The sequence below is a fragment of the Otolemur garnettii genome, unplaced genomic scaffold (genome assembly GCF_000181295.1).
Source record: "Otolemur garnettii isolate 467f Iridium unplaced genomic scaffold, OtoGar3 scaffold00001, whole genome shotgun sequence".
NCBI classification, from domain to species: Eukaryota; Metazoa; Chordata; class Mammalia; order Primates; family Galagidae; genus Otolemur; species Otolemur garnettii.
This window is the reverse complement of record NW_003852396.1, coordinates 12,965,225-12,988,436: the sequence shown is the minus strand read 5'-3', so window position 1 is coordinate 12,988,436 and position 23,212 is coordinate 12,965,225.

The following is a 23,212-nucleotide window of genomic DNA, read 5'->3' as shown; positions in this document are numbered from 1 at the left end:
GATAATGTTCCACCTGAAGACAGTTTAGGCCTGAGAAAATCCAGAGAGCATCAGAGATTCTCCCCCAACCACCAGTTAATTTGCCCAAGTCAAGAGATCCAAACCTATTGACCCAATTGGTACCCACTCTCTGGTTGGAAAGATGACAAGGTCTCCAGCAACTAGATAATAGGAGTTTACTGGTAGCTCAAGTGTGGCTCACTCTGATGCTCTGAGGAGTCACAAAGGCCCATTCAGTAGACGATTTAGAGTAAGGAGGCTGATGTCTCTTTTCCCTCCTTAGTCACCCTTCACCACCAGGCTCTGGTAACCTTAGTCTCTGGTAACCCCACTACCAGTCTCTGTTAATCCAGACTCTGTAATTCAGTCCTGTCTAATAGGTTAGTGAGTCAGGGTTTTATGCCTGCCAGAGTCCAAGTAAAGTCAATGAGTGTGTCAGGGTTTTGTGCCTGCCAGAGTCCAAGTAAAGTCAATGCTTCCTCCACTTGGTGACCACTATTTGTCACCAGCCAGCAGAAATAGCTTATCTGCCTCAAGCACTCAATGGGAGCTGGAGAATATTCCACGTAGGCTCAATCTAAACCTGGAATTTGTTTTCTTGAAGTTGTGGTTTGCCTGGGTGGAGAAGACATGTGTTTATCTTTCTCTTCTCTCAGCTCGGCTCCCCACCTTCAGCTTTGTTGGGTTCTTCTGGTGGTTGTCTCTCCCCCTGAACTGGAGTTTATGTTGAAAGATAGCTCCACTCAGCTCTCATCCCCTGTTCCTCCATATTCTTATTGAATGTGAAAATTGGAGTTAGGGAATATAACCAACCTAAGGATTTAGCAAGGTACAAAACACATTGAAACCAAGTGGACAAATAAACAGAATAAAATTCTACTAGACACACAAGCACACTGATGCCCAGACACCCAGAAACAAGTAAACAAACAGACAAAAAATAAGACAAAACAAAAGACAAACCAACCAACCAACAAGAACAAAAAGATAGTAGTAATAAAAGATAACCACAGAAATGATGATCATAAAATGATAGAAGAAACAGAAAGCAAAACAAACAAACAATGAAGAAAGAAAATAAAAAAAAAAGAAGAGGAGTGCCACACTAAGAAAAATACTGTTCTTTTGAATATATACCAACAAACCCCTTTATAAATGCAGTGGGGTTCCAGTTTAATGGGAATAGTTATGCTGCAATATACTTTCTGGAAAGCAGGTGGCGCTGTGAGTGGTTCCCGGCTAAAACCAAAAAAAAAAAAAAAAAAAAAAAGGGTGGGGGGAGGTCTTTGCTTGCAGGTTGCATAGATTCTCCCTAAGACAATTCCCATAAAATGCCCTGGACCAGCTTCAGATGCCAGATGGCTGGCTGCAAGTGAGATTGGGTTCTCCATGCTCCTGGGACACCAACACTTGTCTGGGGACTCCCCCCACAAGTATTTTGTTTAAATGTTAAATTAATCATTTGGCATGGATTTCTCATGTTAACATAAGAAATAAAATAATTCAGTTATGGTAAAACAAATAAACAAACAAAACAACCCTGTGTACATTGAGAAAGATGGCGCTGAGCTGAGAGTGCAGAGTGGTGTTGCTGACACCCCACAGGGCACATATCACTTGCTCCTCAGAAACAAGACATGAAAAAACACGACTTCACACTCCTCCAGAAGAGGTTTTACAGCAGTGAGAAGAGACACAAACCTCTGTGGAAATAAAGTGCTCCCGCTCTCTTCAAAGAGGAAGCACGCGGTGACTGTGAGGCCTGTGATATGTGCATTAGAACCAATATCACCGCAAAGGGGGCGTCTCCTGTTGCAGGCGGCTGCGCTACCTCAATTAAATGAAGGCAAAGGGCCTGTTGCCTTGGAGGCTGGCTCCTCTCCCACTCTGCGACGTCTTCCCGAGTCAGCAGGGGCCTACTTTGGGCACAGACTGTCTGAACAACGAGCTCATGGGGGCAGACAGGGCGCAGACCATCTGCTGGGCACTGACCCCATGGACATGGACTCTACGCACCAACCTTCTGCCTCCTACTCTCAAGTAACGTGGTCAATCTTCGGCTTTTAAAAATACCTCTTTTCCCCCCTTTTCTAATGACCTCTAATACTGCAGGTTGTGAGAAGGGAAAGTAAGCTGAAGGCACCTGGACTGGGTAAAGGGACAGTAGCTTGAGATAGAGAGTGGGGATCAGCAAGTTTCCTCTGTTGCATTCAAGAGGCTTCTCACTGCCAGAGCCATCACCTAAGTCTCCCTGCATAAGGTGAGCCCAAACCTGTGGTCAGGGCGGTCCTTCCTGCTGCCTCCACCCAGCACTGAGGGATAGCATGCCTTGTGGCCCCTCCCGCGGCACAAACCTGCTGCTGCTGGGGACGCTTCCTAACATGATCCAGGGAAGCTTCAACCAGGAACACAAAGGTGTGGTGCAAAATATAAAAACTAAGTAGTGTATATTTGTATACTGTATCTGTTCATGTACAGATACAGTATTTGTTCCTTAAAAAAATAAACACAGCTATGCTGTGAAACACTGACTAAACCTGGTCTACAGTTGAGGACAAGGTTGGGGCTCTCACTGCACCAGGTCAAATGTTCCCAGCTGGTAGGAGGTCAGGTCCTCCATCTCACAGTCCCCCTGCTGCAGCCCTGTGGGGAGGGCTGTTGGGTGGGCACTGATGTGCAGGTGGGTGTCCAGCAGCCCTGCCCCTGAGGCCACCAGAGAGATGCTGACCCAGAGAAGGGGAGGTGACAGGAGCAGGAGCCTCACTGTGAGGAGAGCGCTGGGGAGTGGGGTGGCCCCAGAACCATGGCAAAGACTGAGCATGTAGGGCTGGAGGGTCTGCTGGCAGACCTGCAGAGCAGTTAGGTGGTGCTGTAACTGAAGCAGTCTCTGCTGCCGCAGCACCTTCTCCAGCAGGTTCCTGCCAAGGTCTACTGACTGAGCTACTGTGCAGGCCTGGGCTCTGTGCAGGAGGGTGGAAGGGGCTCAGGCCTCCCCTGGTGGTGTGGTGTCTGGGGACTTTTTTTTTTTTTAAGAGACAGAGTCTTACTTTGTCACCCTTGGTAGAGTGCCATGGCATCACAGCTCACAGCAACCTCCAGCTCCTGGGCTTAGGCAATTCTCTTGCCTCAGCCTCCCAAGCAGTAGGGACTATAGGCGCCTGCCACAATGCCTGGCCATTTTTTGTTATTGTTGTTGCAGTTTGGCCAGGCCTGGGTTTGAACCCACCACCCTTGGTATATGAGGCCGGTACACTATTCACTGAGCCACAGGTGCTGCCCTTTTTGATAAGAGCCATTGTCACTGGAGTTAGGTGGTATTTCATTGAGGTTTTGATTTGCATTTTCATGGTGGTTAGAGATGATGATGGATCATTAGAATCAGCTTTGTTAAAATGGTTATACTACCCAAAGTGACTTAGAGATTTAATGTAATCTCCATTAATATACCAATGTTATTTTTCACAGATTTAGAAAAAGTATTTCTATGCTTCGTTTGAAACCAGTAAAGACCCAGAATAGCCAATATGACCTTATATAATAAGAACAAAGCTGAATGTATCACTTTGCCAGACTGCAAGTTATACTACAAGGCTATAGTAATCAAAATAACATGATACTGGTGTAACAAGAGAGACATAGATCTTTGGGTCAGAACAGAGAATACAGAAATGAAATTATTCCCATATTCACATTTAATCTTTAACAAAGCAGATAAAAATTTTCACTAAAGAAAAGAATCTCTGCTCAATAAACTGTGCTGGGAAAACTAGATAGCCACATGTAAAAACTGAAACAGGATTCACATCTGTCCCCATTCACAAAAATTAATTCATGATGGATGGAAACTATAAGAATTCTAGAAGAAAATTTTGGAAAAACTCATATAAGTATAGGCCTAGGGAAAGAATTTATTAAGAAGACCCCAAAAGCAACCACAGCCACAACAAAAATAAACAAAGGGGAGTTGATAAAATTAAAAAATATCTCTCTAGCCAAGGACACAATCAAAAGAGTAAATAGGCAACCTACAGAATGAGAGAAAATATTTGTGTACTATATATCTGATAAAGGGATGGTAACTAGAGTCTACAAAGGACTTAAGTAAATCAGCGAGGAAGAATCAAACAGGTCAGTCACAGTGGCTTCTGCCTGTAATCTTAGCACTCTGGGAGGCTGAGGCAGGAAGATACCTTGAGCTTAGGAGTTGGAGACCAGCCTGAGCAAGACGGAGACCCTGAAAAACTAGCTTTAGCTGGGCATTGTGGTGGCTGCCTGTAGTACCAGCTATTCAGAAAGGTGAGGCAAGAAGACATTGCTGTGAACTAGGATACAGGACAGGTGGCGCCCTAGCCAGCTCAACTGAGCTGAGCTGGAGGACTTGCCACTTCAGCTCTGGCAGTGTTGGTGCAGGGCCGCCTGCAGAGGAATCAGTGGGCTGGAAGGTAGGTGGGGGTGGTGGTGGTGTAGGAGGCTCCAGACAACTGCTGGGGAGATAGCAGCACCTTAGGTCTCCCTCCTCTTGCACTTCCAGCTTCATAGGAAACCCAACCTTTCCTAGGCCTGGTAAGTTTCCTAGGCCTGGGAATGAAAGGGATTGTAGCTATTCATTAACTGAGTTCCTGCTACATGTAACTTTAGAGGACCCATGACTGCTAAATGTAACAACTGAGTTCTGGCTAAATGACTCCATGCAACTATATATACCCTGGACAAAGAGCTCAGAGAGAGAGACAGAGAGAGGGAGTGAGAGAGCTTGTTCCCTGATCTGCATTCTCTCTGCCAGGAGCTTTGGTGTTTTTGTATTCTTTTCTTTTTTGTATTCTTTACCACTAATCTGTGACCAGTGGATTCATTGTTCAAATCACCAAGACCAAGAACTTACTGAAGATGAAACTCCAGTATGAGTACCATGGCAATGTAGCCTGGGCAACATAGTGAGAGGATGAAGAAGAAGAAAGAGGAGGAGGAGGAGAGGAAGGGGAAGGGGAAGGAGAAAAAAAAGGAAGGAAGGGAGGGAGGGAGGGAGGAAGGAAGGAAGGAAGGAAGGGCCCGAGGGAGGGAGGGAGGGTTGAAGAGAGGGAAGGAAAGAAGGAAGGACCCATTAAAAAAATCAGGCAAAAGATAGAACAGAAACTTTTCAAATGAAGATAGCCCAGAAAAGTCCTTATTCTACTCTGCACTTTGAGGATACATACTCATTTTTTATTTATACAGACTCATTTATACAGAGTGTGTATCCTCAAAGTGCAGAGTAGAATATATTGAAATAATGCTCAAAATCTGATTTTGAGGGTAATGAGGATACATAGAGGTTTGAATTCACTCTCATGAAGCCTGTTCTGCTAATATTAGGAAAAAAGAAGACTCTGAGATGGATTGAGAATATTCTATGAATGTTCTTGAGAACTTTGAATTCCTTGATTCCATTGAACATTCTGGGTTTCAAAGCATCTCCTTCCTTTTATGGCAAGATAACAGCCCCTTGCTAAAGGAAAATCAGCTTTTTATTGACTAGAAAAAACTTGACTATATGCAAAGTCCTCATCCGATTTTTTATGAATGGCCAAACAGTCCACCAGGTGACAATGTTCTCACAGGATATTCTTTCACTACAGTGATAAGAAATTCCCTAGTGAGAGAATAGAGATATTGTTGGGAAGCTCTATGGTAGCTATATCCCATAGACTGATAATACCAGCAGGCATTTGGCTGCTATACAGTTGTCTTAGTTCATTTGGCAACTCTGTACATATAACAAAAAACACCTTAGACTAAGTAACTTACAATTAGCAAAAAAGCATTTCTTATGGTTCTGGAGTCTGGGAAGTCCAAGACTAAGGTACTAGCAGATTGAGTGTTTAGTGAGGGACTATTCTTTATAGATGACATCATCTTTGTGTCAGTAAAGAAGAGTAGAGGCTCTGAAACTGCCTCCTCCCCTACTCTCAAGTCAAGGCTATAAATCAGAAGCCCTAGTGTATCCTTGATAAAATGGAAGGTATTACTTCCATACTCAAAAACTTAAGAAATTCAGGAGTTATGGTCCACATTATGTTCCCACTTAATTCACCAGTACAAATATTTTCTTATTGCAAAAATAAGAAAGATAATGGTGGATTACAGTGTATTACCAAAAACTTGACTGTGGTGGCTTTAATCACAGGGCTAAATATGATATCTTTACTAGAACATATTAAAATAGACTGGTTTTTTATTTGCCAAATGTTCTATAATATTTACAATTCCTATCAAGAAATATGATTGAATACAAAGAGAATGGATGTTAAGTGTTCTTATTAGAAAATGATAACTATATGAGGTCATGTATTTGTTAGGTAGCTGAATTTGACCAGTTTAAAATGTATACTATATATACTTAAATATGCTTTGTTGTACATGATAAATACATAAAATTTTATCTTTTAATTTAAAAATAAAATAAACAAAAGGAAAAAAGAGACCCAGAAACACCTCACATTCAACTGATAAGAATTGTATCATACCAGTTATCATCTTATGCTAGGGCTATGTTAACATCACAACATGTTCTTGCTCATTATATTGATAACACATGTTAAGAGGGTTTAGTTAAGAAAAAATTGCAATTACTCTGGATAATCCAGGGAAAACCTCCCATTCCAGAGGTTGGGAGATAAACCCTACTAAGACTCAGGGCACTGACACATTGGTAGAGCTTTTGGATGTCGACTGGTCTGGGATTTGCCAGGACATCTCCTAAAAAGTAAACAACAATGCTATATATTGAACCTCATACCAAAGACATTATGTACCTCTTTGCTCTGTTCCACTTATCAAGTTATCTAGAAGGATGTCAATTTTGAGTATGCCCTGCAATTGGTTTAAGTTATTGTACAATGTCCCTTATGCTTATGCCATTTGACTCGGTCAGTTCCATGATGCTGTACATCATCAAGCCCTAGTAGGAAGAGCAGGAGCACAAGAAGTGAGAGTTTGATTTTTACAGACACTGTGGCCATCTCATATTTTCTGAGCATTTATTTTTGTACTATAATAGCACTATACTACGATCACCTCCAACTCTTACCTTATTACTTTTTTTCAGGGAAGTGTTCAAGGGCAAGAGTGACTGATGAACCAGGAGAGTAACAACTGTCTGAGAGTATATAACCTGGAAAGGACCCTGCCTCCATGGCAAAAGTAGATAATTGAAGGACAAATAACTCTGGTTTCCACTCCTCATCAACTGGGATAAGCTTGAGGCATAGTTTGTACTGTGTCCTAGTAAGATTAAGCCTCAGTTGTCCATAGTTGTAACATTTTGAAGAAAGAAGCTAATATAGGCTTCTTTCTTCATGTATATCATTTTGTTTCCTGCTGGTGTGTTTTGGAACTTCCTTCCAGATAAACTCCTTGAACTTGAATTCTCATCTCAAGTTCTGTTTCTGCGGGAACTCAAGCTAAGACTTATAGAAAAAATTAATCAATAGTGGAGAAGATCTCTACATGAAAAATTATAAAATGTTCATAAAAATGTATGAGGAAGACCTAAATAAATGGGAGAGAGTACTAATTCATGAATTGGAATACTCAAAATTATAAGGACATCTCTTACTCCTAGAACTATTCATAAATTATATTCAATCTTAATTAAAATCCAACAAAACACTATTGAAGATTGAAGTAGTAGAATTCACTTCACTACGCATCAAGACTTTTAAAATGTGGTATAGGCAAAAAAGATAGTCAAATTGACTGAGAAAATAGAAATGGAATAGGCTCATTCATGTAATTTATGACAAAAATTGCAATGCAGAATAATAAGAAAAAAATACTGTTTTCAATTGACCTTTGCATCACTGTATGCATTAAAAATTATAAATGTAAATAAACTAATTTCACAGTTCATTCTTATATCTAAATTTTATATCTAAATATAAAAGGAAAACAAAGGTTCTATGACTATAGGGAAAAACAATTGCATGACATCAGTGTTACACTACCAAGGGAAAAATTTTACCATAAAAGGCCAATTATGACCTCTGGGAAATACAGGGGGCAGTAACTGGGAGAGAGAACAAAGGAGTTATCTGGAGTCATGACGAATCTTTATTTTTGTTCAATGTGGTGGATATTTGGAAATTCAATTCATGGTAATTTTATTCTATATCTTTTTTTTGTTCTTGGTATACATTTCACATATGTATTTTATAAATGAAACAGATAAGACCAAAAATGAAACAAACAAACAAACCCAAAGGCATTGTCAGACACCCAGTAGCCCTCAAACCATGCATGGTTCAGGAGCAGACACTAAAAATACATTCTTGCCATCCACATTTATTCTTGAAAAATGACATTCACTTTGAAAAAGGACATGTGCTGAAACCAAGTGCAAATTCCTAAGAAGATATGCAATATCATCCATGCTTCATTTTTCATCCATAGTACACAAATAAATTGACTTTATTTTCATTTTTTAAGAGCCCAGTATTGAGTGCAGAGTTCATTTGGTCTCTTGTGAATGAATTAGGAAGGCTTTGGATAAATGTTCCTCTTGATTTCTATTCTTCTAGCCAATACAGAGTTAAGTGGAATAAGAGCCTATTTATGAACCCAATTTTCCTGGCTCTTACATCAATGTTTTACTATTCCACCATATTGAGACAAATATAAGATGTATTTTCATTTTTTTTGTATGTTATAGTTTTTTTAAAATGAGCTATATATAGAAAATACAATTATATTAGTTTTCCTTTCAGCCTAATTTCATCTCCAAATCACTTACTGATGGTGAAAATTTCATTTTCCATATCTTTTCAGTTGGGATAGTAATAATATTCCACACTTGGGTGGTTTTGATAATTGAATAAATGATACAGCAATCAATTTTCAATAGCTATTATTCATAATATTAAGGTGACTATATGATTTTCATCCAATTTGGGGCATATACTAAACCAGTTGAGAGCCACTGAACAACATAAATGTTGGAATTTTTTGAGTACTCTGGATTATAATCAATCTAACTAATATAACTAGATCTATGAAATTGAGATTGTACATACTTATATGTGGGTTTTTAGTTGTTTTTTTTTTCACTGAATGTTAACAGTTGAGCTATTTATGTCACCATAAACAATACTGAGGACAGACTATCTCAATATCTCAATGGTACTTAATAAACATATATTGAATGTTTACTATGTTCTAGGACTCTTCTAAACCTTGGAAATCCAGGAGTGGACAAAACACACAAAAATTCTTGCACTCTTCAAGCTTACTCACAACATGGAACTTTACATCCTTGTATCAATGAATAAATTCAAAGAATAAAAGAATAGAGAAGGTTCCTATAGATTTGAAGATTTAAAAGACAAGTTAGACAATTGCTATGTGTATATTTGAATCCTGATTCAAACAAACACATTTATTTAAAAAATCCTTCCTGAGATAATTGGAAACATGAACACTGAGTAGTTATTTGATGACATTCCAGTAGTTATTTGATGATATTTTAGGTTTGGTAATACATTGCATTTATGGTTAAAAAAGAGACTTAAAATGAAATGCTTTAAAAACATTTGAAATTTGACTTAATAAAACTCAAATAAATTTCTTCTCAATAAAATGACTGCCTTAATAAAACTAATAAGCAACATGACAACAACAACAAAAAACCCGATTAATTATCACTTAAAATTGTATCTGTTTAACTGTTACATTAATTTATTTTCTTTTAATATAACTGAGGGTTTATATTTTTCTCAAATTAGCAGCATTTATATTTATGCTTTATGAAAATAGACAGCAGCTTTTATGTTTCAGTTTTTCTCAAAAAATTGTATATTTTATTTGCATGTTCTTATTTTTTAAAACAATTGTAAACTGTTTAGTTTTCATGATTACTTAGAATAAACTTCAAGAATCTGTTTGGCAGCTACTAGATGTGTCTGGGACATGTTCAAACTTTCTATTTCTAGTATAGTTTTCCCATGGGTGTGTGTGATAAGCCTTTTGTTTTCTTAAGATTCTCTAAATATATTGCTCAGCAAGGAGTGTGCTGAGTGGACAGATGTCAACAAGCTCCTGAGCACTAAGATATTTCTTTTCCAGTTGGCCTATTGAGAAATTGCTTTTCAACAATGTCAGGATTTGTGCTTATCTCTTTTTGGAAAAAAATTTTTTCGACTCATTGGCTACATGTGACAAAGATAGCAGAGATGATATTAATATAAGCCAGGCTACTCTGGTCACCCGAGATACAATGTCTTTTTTCCAACTAGGAAATGTTGAAATAACAAAGCTATTTCATTCACCATTTTAATAAAACTACTGAATTAATTCCAGGACTGTAAAGACTACTAGTTCAACATGTCTTATCTGTCCTAAACAAGCAGCAACTTAGGAACCTGTGCCAGGCAATGGGATGGAGCTAAGTCCTGGTCACTGGCACCTGAGGTTGAGAGGGAGCAAATATGGATATTGTCCTGGAGTCCCGGAGAACAGTGGAAATAAAAATTTGAACAGACTATGACACTTGACTGTAAATCTAAGTAACATTAAAATAAAAAAAGGCAGAAGATACAGATACTGAGAACCGAAACAGAAGTTGTGGAGACCAAATAAGGAGGACAGTTTTCTGTTTGGAAAGATACAAGAAGGAAATAGTTCAGTTGAAATAAATTATTGGGACCCACATCGCCACTGAGAGACCACTGTACACACATGTAAAAGCAAAGGAGTATTTTTATTAAAATTCAAGCATATGCTTGGGTCACTCCACCCTACAGCGTGGCTGGGGAGGGGTGACCCAGAAGTGAAACAAGGGCTGGGTTTTAAAGTGTTTAGAGGAATTTCATTGGGTGTTTTGTTGGAAGGGGTTGCTTGTCTGTTTCTGATAGACTGACTCCCTCTGAGCCCAGAAGTGCAGGGGTGGGGGTGGAGCCGGTCCTTTTCAGACTGGCTGCCCAGAAATGCGGAGGAGGGAGCCAGTCTTCTTCTGATAGACTGATTCCACCTGGGTGACCTTGACCAGGAGGGGAGTGGGGAGTTAGTTCCAAGATGGAGTTACATTAACCTCTTCATTCCCAAATGGAGTTACATTAACCTCTTCAAAATAACCTCTCCTCCCAACCAGAGTTGAAATTTTCTCTCTCTCTTTATGAGGAAGGAAGAATGAGATTTGACCTAGGAAAGAGTTGCTCTTCGTAATGGTTAATGATGCTAACCATGTATTGCATGCTTAGTATCAGTCAAAATTGTCTTAAAAGTTTGTCATAAATGTTCTACTACAATTCCTATTCCTTGGAGGATAAGTACTAGACTTTGCCAGTAAAACTACAATTCTACAAACCTACTAATATTTTCCGTCTGTTTTCCTGGAGCCCATAGATAAGCAAAAGATGCCAGCCCAGGGTTCTTTCATGTCTTTACTGAGCAAGCATCCACCTCTAGTCGTGCCTGTGGCTCCCTGGTTTCTTGGAAGATTCAGAAGCTCTTTACTACCTTCAAGTCCCTGTGTATTTTGCTCCCAGCTTCCTTCTTCCTAGGCTTTTAGGTCAGTCTGTTCCTTGCCCCATCCACTGTCCCTTGTCCCAGATGGCTGTGTAAAAATCAGGCAAGCTTCTAAACCAATCCCTCAGTGAACCACTAGACAGGTCAAAGTGCACACACAAAAATTAACTGTAAGTCTTTGAGAATAAGGTCCATTTTGTCCTTGCAAGTCCCACCAGAAATTCAGATTTGTGTCTAACAACTGCTTCTGAGCTGGGGGTTGGGGTATGGTAGGCTGATAAGCAAAGATGTCACAACATTCACTAAATTTAAACTGTAAATTTGGAATAAAATATACCCTATTCTTTGGTGGTGAGAACTAACTTAGGTAATGTATAATCAGCTCCCAGTGTGCCCTATGTATATTTCAGTAAGTGGATACTACTGTTGTTACTATTATTGTTTATGAGAATAATGTGTTTTTTCTTCTCATTACTATTTTGAAGACATAGAGCAGAAAGAGTAGTTATTTCTGACCAAGTTAAAAACACTTTTTTATTTGCTGCCATTAACAGACTAGGTCTATAGTTAGCAACTGTGACACATATGACTAACCGTGATGGACACATTGTGGCTTCCATTGCAATCATCCTCATTTTCTCCATTATTGTATCTTGTCAGCAGGGCCATCTTTGCCTATGTATCATGTACCTTGGTAATAAATTTGAGAGACAAGAGACCTTTCCAATTCCAAATACCTATTCTACCAGTTTTGTCAAGATGTCTGGAATATCCTTAAGGCACTAAAGGCTTACAATAATTGTTTGCATTTCTATCAGTCGCTTTTGCCAACAGTGGCTAATATTTTTATTGGCCCTGAAGCTGGCCTTCTGAATATTAAAGACTAATGCTATTAAGAGTCCCTAAGTCTATCAGGATGATTTAGAAATTTGAAAAGGAACCCTTGTGCCTTTCATTCCAAAAGGGTTTGGGTTGTATTTGTTGATTAAACTTTTTAATCAGTCAATGTTCAATCCAGAAAATAGACACTAGCATATCTATTCCAGGCATAAAAGATTCAATATTTGAATGGGCTTATATAATTATTGGAGGAGAAAAAAAGAAAAAAAACCCAGAAAAACAAAGAGCAGGAAGCCAAAGCTGAAAGTCAAGGAAATTAACATTGAAGGGCCTGAAGCAACGAATGTAAGTTTATTAGTTCCACAGTGTGTAATTTGTGGCAAAGAATTTCTGTATAATATTTAGAAACATTGCTTTTTAACCAGAGGGATAGGGTTCAACTTCTGGCTGTATTGCTTAGAAGATATATTACCATGGACAAGTCATTTCTAACCCTGCTAAGCTTTGATTTTCTTATCTGCCAAATGGGTGTGATAATAGCAGCCTACCTACTAGGAATATTGTAAAATTAACATAATATTAAAATACTTAATTTTGCATGTGATATGTAGCAAATAATATTTAGTGCTTAACAAAGGACATGATTCAGTACATTTCATTAATAAAAATATATAGGATATTAACAAACATACTATAAAAGGATCCCTGAAAGTATAGTGTTTGGGGTACTAATAATACAGCTACTTTTGTTCATTTTTCAAGAACTAGATCTTTCTATACAACATAACTAATATAAACTATGACTAATTATTTGATGCTTTCAGCTCTGTGAAATTTTTTTCAGTTGCTCAAATCAGCCATAAATGAAATCATTAGTGTTCTACTGCCTGGCAGTAGAGCTGAGGCCACTAGTGTCACAGCTACCATTTCGTAAATTTTAATGACAGATCATGGAAATTAATTACTTTTTGGTGACTGAGTCTACCTTATTGATATCATTTTACTATATCTACATTTCAGTCATGAACTTCTTTATTATACCACAAGTGCAAGTTAGTAATGAGACTCTATTTTTTTAACAAGGTATCATATTGCCTGAAGTATAGATGTAAGAATTTGATATCTACCAATACAAGTTTTAGTTAGGCAATTTATCAAAGAAGAGTTCTGAAAAATAATGTTTTTACTTCTGGAGAATATAGGGCAGCCTCAGAGTACAAATTGTATTTTTGTGTCTGCAGGTATATGAATCTACCAGTTGTGTATTAGGAACAAACATTAACTAATTTATGAAGAAAACTAATGGTCTATAGGTAGAAAACCTCTGCTGATAAATCCATAATTTCTCTTTTACTTTTAAGTAGTCAATAAGAATGTATCATGTTGTTGTTCTTTTAGGTTATGTATCATACTATGTAGTCTATTCCTAAAAAACACAAACTTAATATATCATGATAGTGGTAACCAAGAAATGAAGGTAAAATTAGTATTTTGAATGATATTTTACTATTTATTATCATAATTTTATAATATTTTTAGTATTTTTATGGAAAATTAATTGTCTTTTACTTTGTATAGTGTCAATATTTTTGGTTTTGGCAGCAAAAATTATTTAACATTAAGATGACTCTTTTCTTAAAAATGCATTTTGAAAAGTGTAGGTAAATTATCATTTAAACTGGGTATGCTATTCATTCATTGTTTCAGAGTAGTTTAACTTATTTAGTTTTCTAATAAATAAGCAAATATGTTATATATCCATTTTTGAATATGGCTATTAGAAGTATAAAAACATGTCATTTCTTTCTTTCTTTTTTTTTTTTTTAGACAGAGTTTCACTTATTAACCCTCGGTAGAGTGCTGTAAAGTCACAGCTCACAGCAACCTCCAACTCCTTGGGCTTAGGCGATACTCTTGCCTCAGCCTTGCAAGTAGCTGGGACTACAGGCACCCTCCACAATGCCTGGCTATTTTTTTGTTGCAGTTAAGCCAGAGCTGGGTTTGAACCCATCACCCTTGATATATGGGGCCAGAGCCCTACTCACAGACTGAGCCACAGGTGCCGCCCCAAAATGTCATTTCTTTAGAAAGTGATTATATAATGAATGTATTATATTTCTTTTAACTAAATGTCATGAAATAATATGTATTAGAGGTAGCCCTTCAGTCAGTGGATTAAATTTTAAAGATGTCACGTATTAGACATAGATTGCTAAGGATACAAAGTCAGCCAAGGCATGTTCCTTATCATTAAGTTGGTCACAGCCTAGGTAGAGAATCAGGCTTGTAAATCAGTGGTGACAACTGCAGTGAACAAACTTTAAGGTGGCCTCCCAGATATCTGCATCTTGGTGCTAATACCTTTATATAATATAATCCTCTCTCCTTGAATGTAGGCAGTACCAGTGGCTTGTTTTTAACCAATATAATACATCAAAGGTGATAGGATGTGATACTTAAGAATTTTCTTTATTTTATGTAAGATTTCTTCTCGATCCAAGACTTGCTCCAAAGTATTGCTCATGTTGTTATCATTGGAGGAGGAAGCAGCTATGAGTTTTAAAGCCATAAGAAAATTAATTTATACCAGCCGGCTGAGTGTACTGGGAAGCAGAGTTTTCTCCATTCAGAGTACAGTTTAGAATCCAGTCTTTCTTGACACTTGATTGTATTTTGGGGTAGGCACTCAGCTAAATTGTGTCCAAAATTTTGACCCACAGAAACCATTAGATAAATGTGTGTTGTTTGAAGTTGCTAAGTTTGTGGTAATTTGTTATTCAGCATAAAAACTAATTCTACAGGTTCAGTGTTAGAAACCTCATAAACATGGGAGGACAGGAGAGGTACACTGAAATTAACTCTAGAGTCTGGAGGGATTTCAATATTTCATTTCACCATTTCATGGAGAACATGACTCTTTAGCTGAAATTAGATATAAATTAGGTAGCAGAAAGAATTACAAGACAATTTAGGTTGGAGCTGCCTAGAAAAAAGAGGAGTAACTTTTCTAATAGAAAAAATACCCTGTGTGAAGTCACAGATGTGGGAAGAATGACATTATTCATTGAACTGTATGTAGTTATAATAATTTTATGGTTTAGGGTAATGGGAAATGAAAGGTAGTTTGGGGCCAGAATTAATAAACAAGTTTTTGTCATGATTAACATTTTCAAAATGGGCGAGGTGCGATGGCTCTCACCTGTCTGTAATCCTATTACTTTGGGAGGCCTAGGCAGAAGTATTGCTTGAGGCCAGGAGTTGAGACCAGACTGAGCAAGAGCAAGACTCTGTCTCCATAAAAAAATAGAAAAATTAGCCAGGCCTGGTGGTGCACACCTGTAATCTCAATTACTTGAAAGGTTAAGAGAGGAAGATCATTTGAGCCCAGGAGTTTGAGGTTGCAGTGAATTATGATGACACCACTGCATTCTGGCCAGGGCAACAAAGTTAGATAAACAACAACAAAAAAACAAACAAGCAATTGTTTTTTTCAATTTTTCGTGATGAGAAACCATTAATATGTTATAATTCAAACTATATAAAAGATGATCAGACTTATGTGGAGAATTGATTTAGTTTAGAGCATACAGGATACAATGAGTCAGAAGCCAATTCTAGCTTTAAGGACAAAGACTGTAAGAATAGGAAACCGGTCCTTCCTCCCTTTTCCTCCCATTGTGCCCTCTTAAGAATTGTACTTCTGTAAGGAACTCACATCCTTGTATTGAATCTATTTGTTTATCTAGGACTCTTAAGAGACTATATATCCCTTGGGCGTTGACCACATCTCATTTATATTTGCTTTTCCAAAGGCTAAAACAGTACTCAGTACATGATTTATATTATCGAAAAATAAATTGTTATTGACTGGATAGACCATTCAATCATAGTTCAGGTGAAGTTGAGAGTATCATACGATAAAGAGCAGGAAACATGTTCGAAGCACACTGAAATAAATTGTAAAATAGTTTATTTTTCTTCTTTTTACAAGCCTGTTATACAATATGTTTACTATATTTAGTCTTATTTAAAACATTGTACCTCAAAAAGGAAAAAAAAGCTATATGTGGGTGGCGCCTGTGGCTCAAAGGAGTGCGGCGCTGGCCCCATGTACCTGAGGTGGCAGGTTCAGGCCCAGCCCCCGCCAAAAACTGCAAAAACAACAACAACAACAACAACAACAACAACAAAAGGCTATACTATCCATTAAGGAATTTAAAATCCAGCACATCTTATCCAACAAACTTTGGAGTTCATGTTAGCCTATAATTAGAATACAAAATTAGGGATTAGAATGACAATTATCAAGTAGATTATTTATCTATTGATTTAATTTTGAGACAGAGTCTTACTCTGTCACTCAGGGTAGAGTTCTATGTGATCATAGCTCACAGCAACCACAAACTTTTGGGCTCAAGCCATCTTTTTGCTTTAGCCTCCCAAGTAGTTGGAACTACATGCACCACCTGGCTATTTTTAGAGATGGGGGTCTCGCTCTTTTTTTTTCTTTTTTTTTTTTTTATTGAGGGGGTCTCGCTCTTGCTCAGGCTGGTATCAAACTCCTGAGCTCAAGCAATCTATCAGCCTCAGCCTCCCAGAGTGCTAGGATTACAGGAGTGAGCCATTGTGCATGATCACAAGCAGATTTTTTAAAATAAAATTTTCTCATAGACTGCTGGGAAGTCCTTGTGTCCTGAGTCTTGTTCTGCTTTTAGATACATGAGAAACCACCCTTCTTCCCCTCTTCTCTTTCCTTCTTACTCCACTGCCGTAGTCCAGCTACTTTTCTTCTTTTCACATCTATATTTTTGCATTAGCATCTTGGTTGACCTCCTTGTGTCAAAACTACAATAATATTGAGAATAGAGAATAAATTTTAAGTCAAACAAACAGCAGTATTGAAGCTTGACCCTCAATCTCTTTGTCAAATAGCCTAATTTCTTTGAATCTTTTCTTTATGTGAAAAAATCCCTTCCTATTTGTAAGAAGTATTAGAAGGGTTGATAAGAAATACTTTATATATCTTTGATCACAACAAATATAATCTTCACATAATATGAATTACTTCTGATTTCTCACTACATAAACAAAATAAATATTTCTTTACTGAGAGGTACCATGGGACAGAGGAACAAATGTGATTTGCTGGGCCTCATTTACAATCTGTCTTTATTTTCTATTTGCTATGTGACTTTGGGCAAATGACTTAACTTTTTTGGATTAAACTTATTTGTAAAATGCAGATATTATGAGAAAATGCATTAAAAAGACACTAACAGTAAGCATACACTAAAATGCTTTGTAAATATTTACACCAAGAATTATTCTAAATTCTAAGAAAGACTGAGAAATGGAAAATTAGCACAGAACTTCAAGGAATTTAAAGGCTAAATGCAGAAGCATGAAGACTATGCCAGATCTTTCATACACATGTTTTTAAAATTTTTGTTCCACCTCTCTTTAAAAATTAACCAAATCTAAATCACTAAATCAACCAGAATTTAGAAACTTTCAAGTATAAGTTGGGGAGCACTTTAATAAAAGTGAATAGAGTAAGCATGCTAAAAGTGGGTCTTAACCATCATTTCAGCATATTTGCTTTGAGGAAGCAGCATAAATATTTCAGTTTCTATGGGACAGAAGCAACAAAGCATCATTGAAAAAGCATGTTCTGTGGAGGCAATTTGCTTTAATATAAAAATACAAATCTCAGTATCTTTGTTGTATAAATATAGACAGTGATTCTTATTTTGTAGGGTATTATAAGAATTAAAAACATAAGAGGAATGTCACCTAACTATACTTAAATTCTAACTCATTTCTCCCATTTTTCCTCTCTTATAGAGAAGAGAGATATCAGTCTATAATGGTTTGACAATAGCAAATAAGATTCTTCCGACCCCATTGACTTGAAAATGATCTTCTTATGTTAATGAGGTTCAAATTAGAAATTTTCCTAGAGACAATATCTTTTGCAAAGTTGACAAAAGTCTTTAAATCTTCTTAAGATATATATCCTTATAGTAAATTAAGATGAACACTTTCTTTTATCAATTAATCTCAAACTCTGTTATGCTACAACTAACTTTGATAGAATATGATAATACAACTGAGTTTCTTTCTTTCTTTTTTTTTTTTTTTTGAGACAGAGCCTCAAGCTGAGCCCCTGGGTAGAGTGCCCTGGCTTCACTGAGTCTCCTGCCTCAGCCTCCCAAGTAGCTAGGATTACAGGCGCCCGCCACAATGCCCAGCTATTCTTTGGTTGCAGCCATCATTGTTGTTTGGAGGGCCCAGGCTGGATTCGAACCTGCCACCTTAGGTGTATGTGGCTGGCGCCTTAGCCGCTTGAGCCACAGGCGCCGAACCACAACTGAGTTTCTTGATTCTTAAGTATATGAATACAATTTGAATGGAAACAAATGTATTGCCATCATTTAGTTAAGTTCCTGGCATATCCTTAATAAATATTGAAATAATGATGTTTTAAAGTAATATCTGCTTATAATGTCATGCCTAAAAAGCCAGGAAATGATCCTTTGATATTCATCCATTAATACACTTAACAAATATTTATTAAGCTGCTAGCATATGCTAAGCAGTCCTAGATACTGAGAATAGAGAACTGAAAAACACAGACAAAAAATCCACAACTTCGTGTACCTTAAATTCTGGTGTGTAGGAGCAGGTATCACTTTAACTGCAGTCTATCCACATAATAGCAACTTAAAAAAAAAAAAACTCTTATTTTCTTCATGCAAAATTATGATTATATAGACATATCTTTGCCATTTTCTAGAAATCTTAAAGATGAACTTCATCACGGGCAATTATAGAACAAAGATACAGAAGCATGATGAAGCATGATAAAAATAGTTTCCTTGAATCTATAAAAATTATTTGGATTATGCACCTTGAAAATCTTTTTTGGCTGCAGTCTAATCTAAACTTGTCAAAGGTCAGAAGTAGTCTTTCTATCATTACCATCATTAACTTTTTAAAAGTTCTAGGAATAAAATTGTACATATGCATAACTTTAAACATTTTTGTTATGGTAAATTTGAGAATAATTGAACTGTAACAGTAAGAATCACTAATAATATATTTAATAAAAATATAAGAACAATTACTGATAACTATAGTCTAAAATGAACTGATACAGGGAATTCAGTAATTAATGCACAGTTGTATCTTCTTCCTCTGAGGATTGTTTACCAGACACAGTTTCAAATCAGTCCTATTGTTTCCTCATGAGCATAAAGCACCAACATTTTACAATACTTTTTTTTAGATTTTTTTCCCCCTAGTCCCCTTGAGCCAAAAGCAGAGAATGATTTTCTGATTGGATGATGTGTGATATATAGAAAATAAGTTGCTTTTAATCAAGTTCCCTTGAGGAGTTTTCTTTATAAAATAGGATCTTAAATTCATTTTGAGGAAAGTGCTATTTATCATTATCAAAAGTACAATTTCTGAATCAATTTAAAATTACTTATATTTGTGTCCTCTTAAAAGTAATAGTTTTTTTGGAGGGCTAAATATCAGTTAAATTGTTTTGGTTTTTTTTTTTTTTTTTTTTTTTTTTTTTTTTTTGAGACAGAGCCTCAAGCTGTCCCCCTGGGTAGAGTGCCGTGGCATTACAGCTCACAGCAACCTCCAACTCCTGGGCTCAAGCGAGGGGATTGAGCGAGGGGATTGAGTCCGGGCTGGGGATTCAAACCTGCCACCTTAGGTGTACGTGGCTGGCGCCTTAGCCGCTTGAGCCACAGGCGCTGAGCCAATTTGGACATCTTGAAATGGCTAGGAAATTATTTTTCTTCAGAGATACATGTTTTATGTTGAAAACTCATGTGTTGTAAATTTTAGACACTCCACGTAGTCCCTTTCAGCTCTTAGTAAATATTAATACCAACGAGTATGGTATTTATATTTATGCATCTTTACAAAGATTTAATTTTGTTTAAAAAAGTAAAATTGATTACATTGACAATATGTTTCTGAAGATGGGGCGTTTCACATTTTGGCTTTTATCCTGAATTTTTACATTGTTAGATAAAACAATAGAGGAAGCAATGGTGTTGATTCTGAGTTGCAGAGCAAATGTCTTGAACTCACCAGTAGGCAAGTCTAAAAGCAATGCTATATTAAAACACTCAGTTCTCCTCTTGTAATTAAAATTTTGTGTAATTATTTCATGCCTTTGACATTATTTTTGCATTTCCTACATGTAAACCAAAGGTGGTAAAATTTTTCACACAGTTATTATCACATGAAATAAACGTTTTCAGAACACATTACAAGATGCAAATTCAATTTTTCCCAATTGAAGAAGAGCCTTGAAAAACAGCACATTAAATTTTCATTTAACAGTAAACATATGATTATCCCATGTGATATGGTATGTAATTCTGTAAACACATTCATTATTATCATCCACAATCACAGATTGAACACATATATTTTCATCTGAGAAAAAAAGTAGTATCCAAACCCAAGAAGGTGATAATAGAGTTAACCAGAGCCTATGCCAATCTTGTTCACCTTGTATCTTAGTGCCTTAGACTTGATATTTAGTAGGTGCTTATGAAAGGCTATTCACCTTATATCCCAATTTATTTCCTGAGGTGCCACAAAATGTGGGAGTGTTATATATCTTTTTCTATGTAACCCAAAAGTTAGCCATGTGACTTTCTTTGGTCAACAAAATTTTGGCAGATTGCTTTTGTCATCAGTCAGTTGTGATGTTTCATTCCACAAAACAGCTTAATTTATCGTCACCACCTGTATCTCTATTTTCCCTACATCTGTGATCAAGACAGAATAAGTTGAGATGAAATATCTGTCAAATTGATCAACAGATAATCACAGTGGCAGAACCTTCTTGTGAACCTGCAATGGACCTAATAGTATGAATGAAAGATATGTTTTATTGTTTTCAGCTGTTGAGTTTTTTGGCTGTTTATTATTGCAGCATAACCTCACCAATACTACTGATAGAGTGTTAATTAATACTTATCAAATAAATTAGTAAAGAATGAATATTTTTAGCATCTAACATATGGAAATGACTTATTTGGTATAGGAAGCTCAAAGTTGAATAGTGAATTTTTGCAAATAATTTATAATTAATATATTTACTAACAAAACATTTATGAATGATAAATATAAATAAGTCTGTCTTGAGATAAGAGAAAGTTTCATTGAGAAGTTACTAGGCAACAGGGTTTTTATAGGTACATAATAAGAATGTGTAAAAGAGGTATTCATTCACTAATTCTTTGAATATTTACTAAATGCCTACTGTGAGCCAGGTATTTTGTTAACATTTTATATTATTTAAACAAATGATATATGTGTCTCTGCTGAGCAGTTAGTTTTTAATTTTCACTAGAGCCTGGCAGGTTAATTCTACCCTGGCATTTAGGGACAAGATTATGTTTTAATCCATTTCATTTTTTATCCTTCCCACACAGAGGATGAATGCCTACTGGGAGACATTTTCACTTAAAGACACTGTGATTATTAAAGCAAATTTGGTAGTTTTAACTTTACCTGAGGGGGTCATTAAAATTTATATGCCCAACAACAAGGGACAGCCAGTTTCCCTTTAAGAGCAGAAGTTTATTAAATCAAAACATCAGGGAAAGTTAAGGCTGGAAAGAATCAGAGGACAGAATGTTGATTATAGACCTTGTGGGAGAGGAAGGCTCTGGTCTCTAATGGAACTGAAACAGTGGAAGAGCCAGCAGGAAGAAAGCAAATCATTTAGACCAGTTAATATGTATACATTGAGAAATTTTAACTTCCAAGACTGGATTCTCTTGAGCTGAGCAGAAAAACAGAAATCAGTTTTCATGCGAATGACAGAAGGAAATTGTTTTGCAAAATTAGGAAGGCAAGATGAACAAGATAGTTATGTTGTATGTGTCCCTGGAAATCCTCAGACATCTCCCACTGAGAAGCTGGTATAGGGAGCTCTCACAGGTTGGCCATCTTTTTGGTTAGTTCTCCCTAAGCTGATAGGCTTTCAAGATTATTCCTACGGGTAGCAGGAGCACCTGCCTCATTGGGTGTGACTGATAGAATCTTTTGCCAGGGAATCCACCAGAGAAGATTATTAATAATGTAAGTAATCATTGAAACATTATAAGAAAAACTATAGTAAGATATCAAAAGGAGTAGAGAAATTATTTATGGGACACGTTGATTATCAGAGCCATTGACATATTCCTTTTATTGAAGGTATATTAGAGTTTAGTGGCACTGTAACAACTTATTACAAATTCTACAAATTTTTCTCAGCCTATTTCAAATTTTATCTTGATCAGGGTTTTTTTCTAATGCCTTGAACTGGATATAATTTGTTTTAGCAACCAATTTTAAAATTTCAAATATAACTGATCAAGTATGCCTATCACAATTGCATGGAAAGTTCAAAGACAGTAGGCTTGTTTTCTTAATTTGTTTGTGTAGCTCCCTCAGAGATTAGTATAATTCTGTGAACATAACAAGTGCTTCATTATTATCAATTGATTTTAATGTTTTGTTTAATATATAAAGTTTTAAGTCTAATGCTATGATAATAATAGTTGGCTATCTGGCTAACATATGATGCTTTTTTTTTTTTTTAAATTGAAATTTATTCTGATGGTCAAAATTTAATTTAAAATTTTAATGTGATACCAGAAATCAAACTTTAAAAATTCTAGTAACACGTATGGTCAGAGAAGTCTTTTTATATAGCTGTGATTTCAATAGAAACTATTTTTAGAAGCAAATTCTCATCAGCATCTAGAAAATTTTGATAAGCCTTTAGAATGATGACATTAGGTTTATTTGATAATGTTTTACATATAGATGATATGCTATTAAAATATAT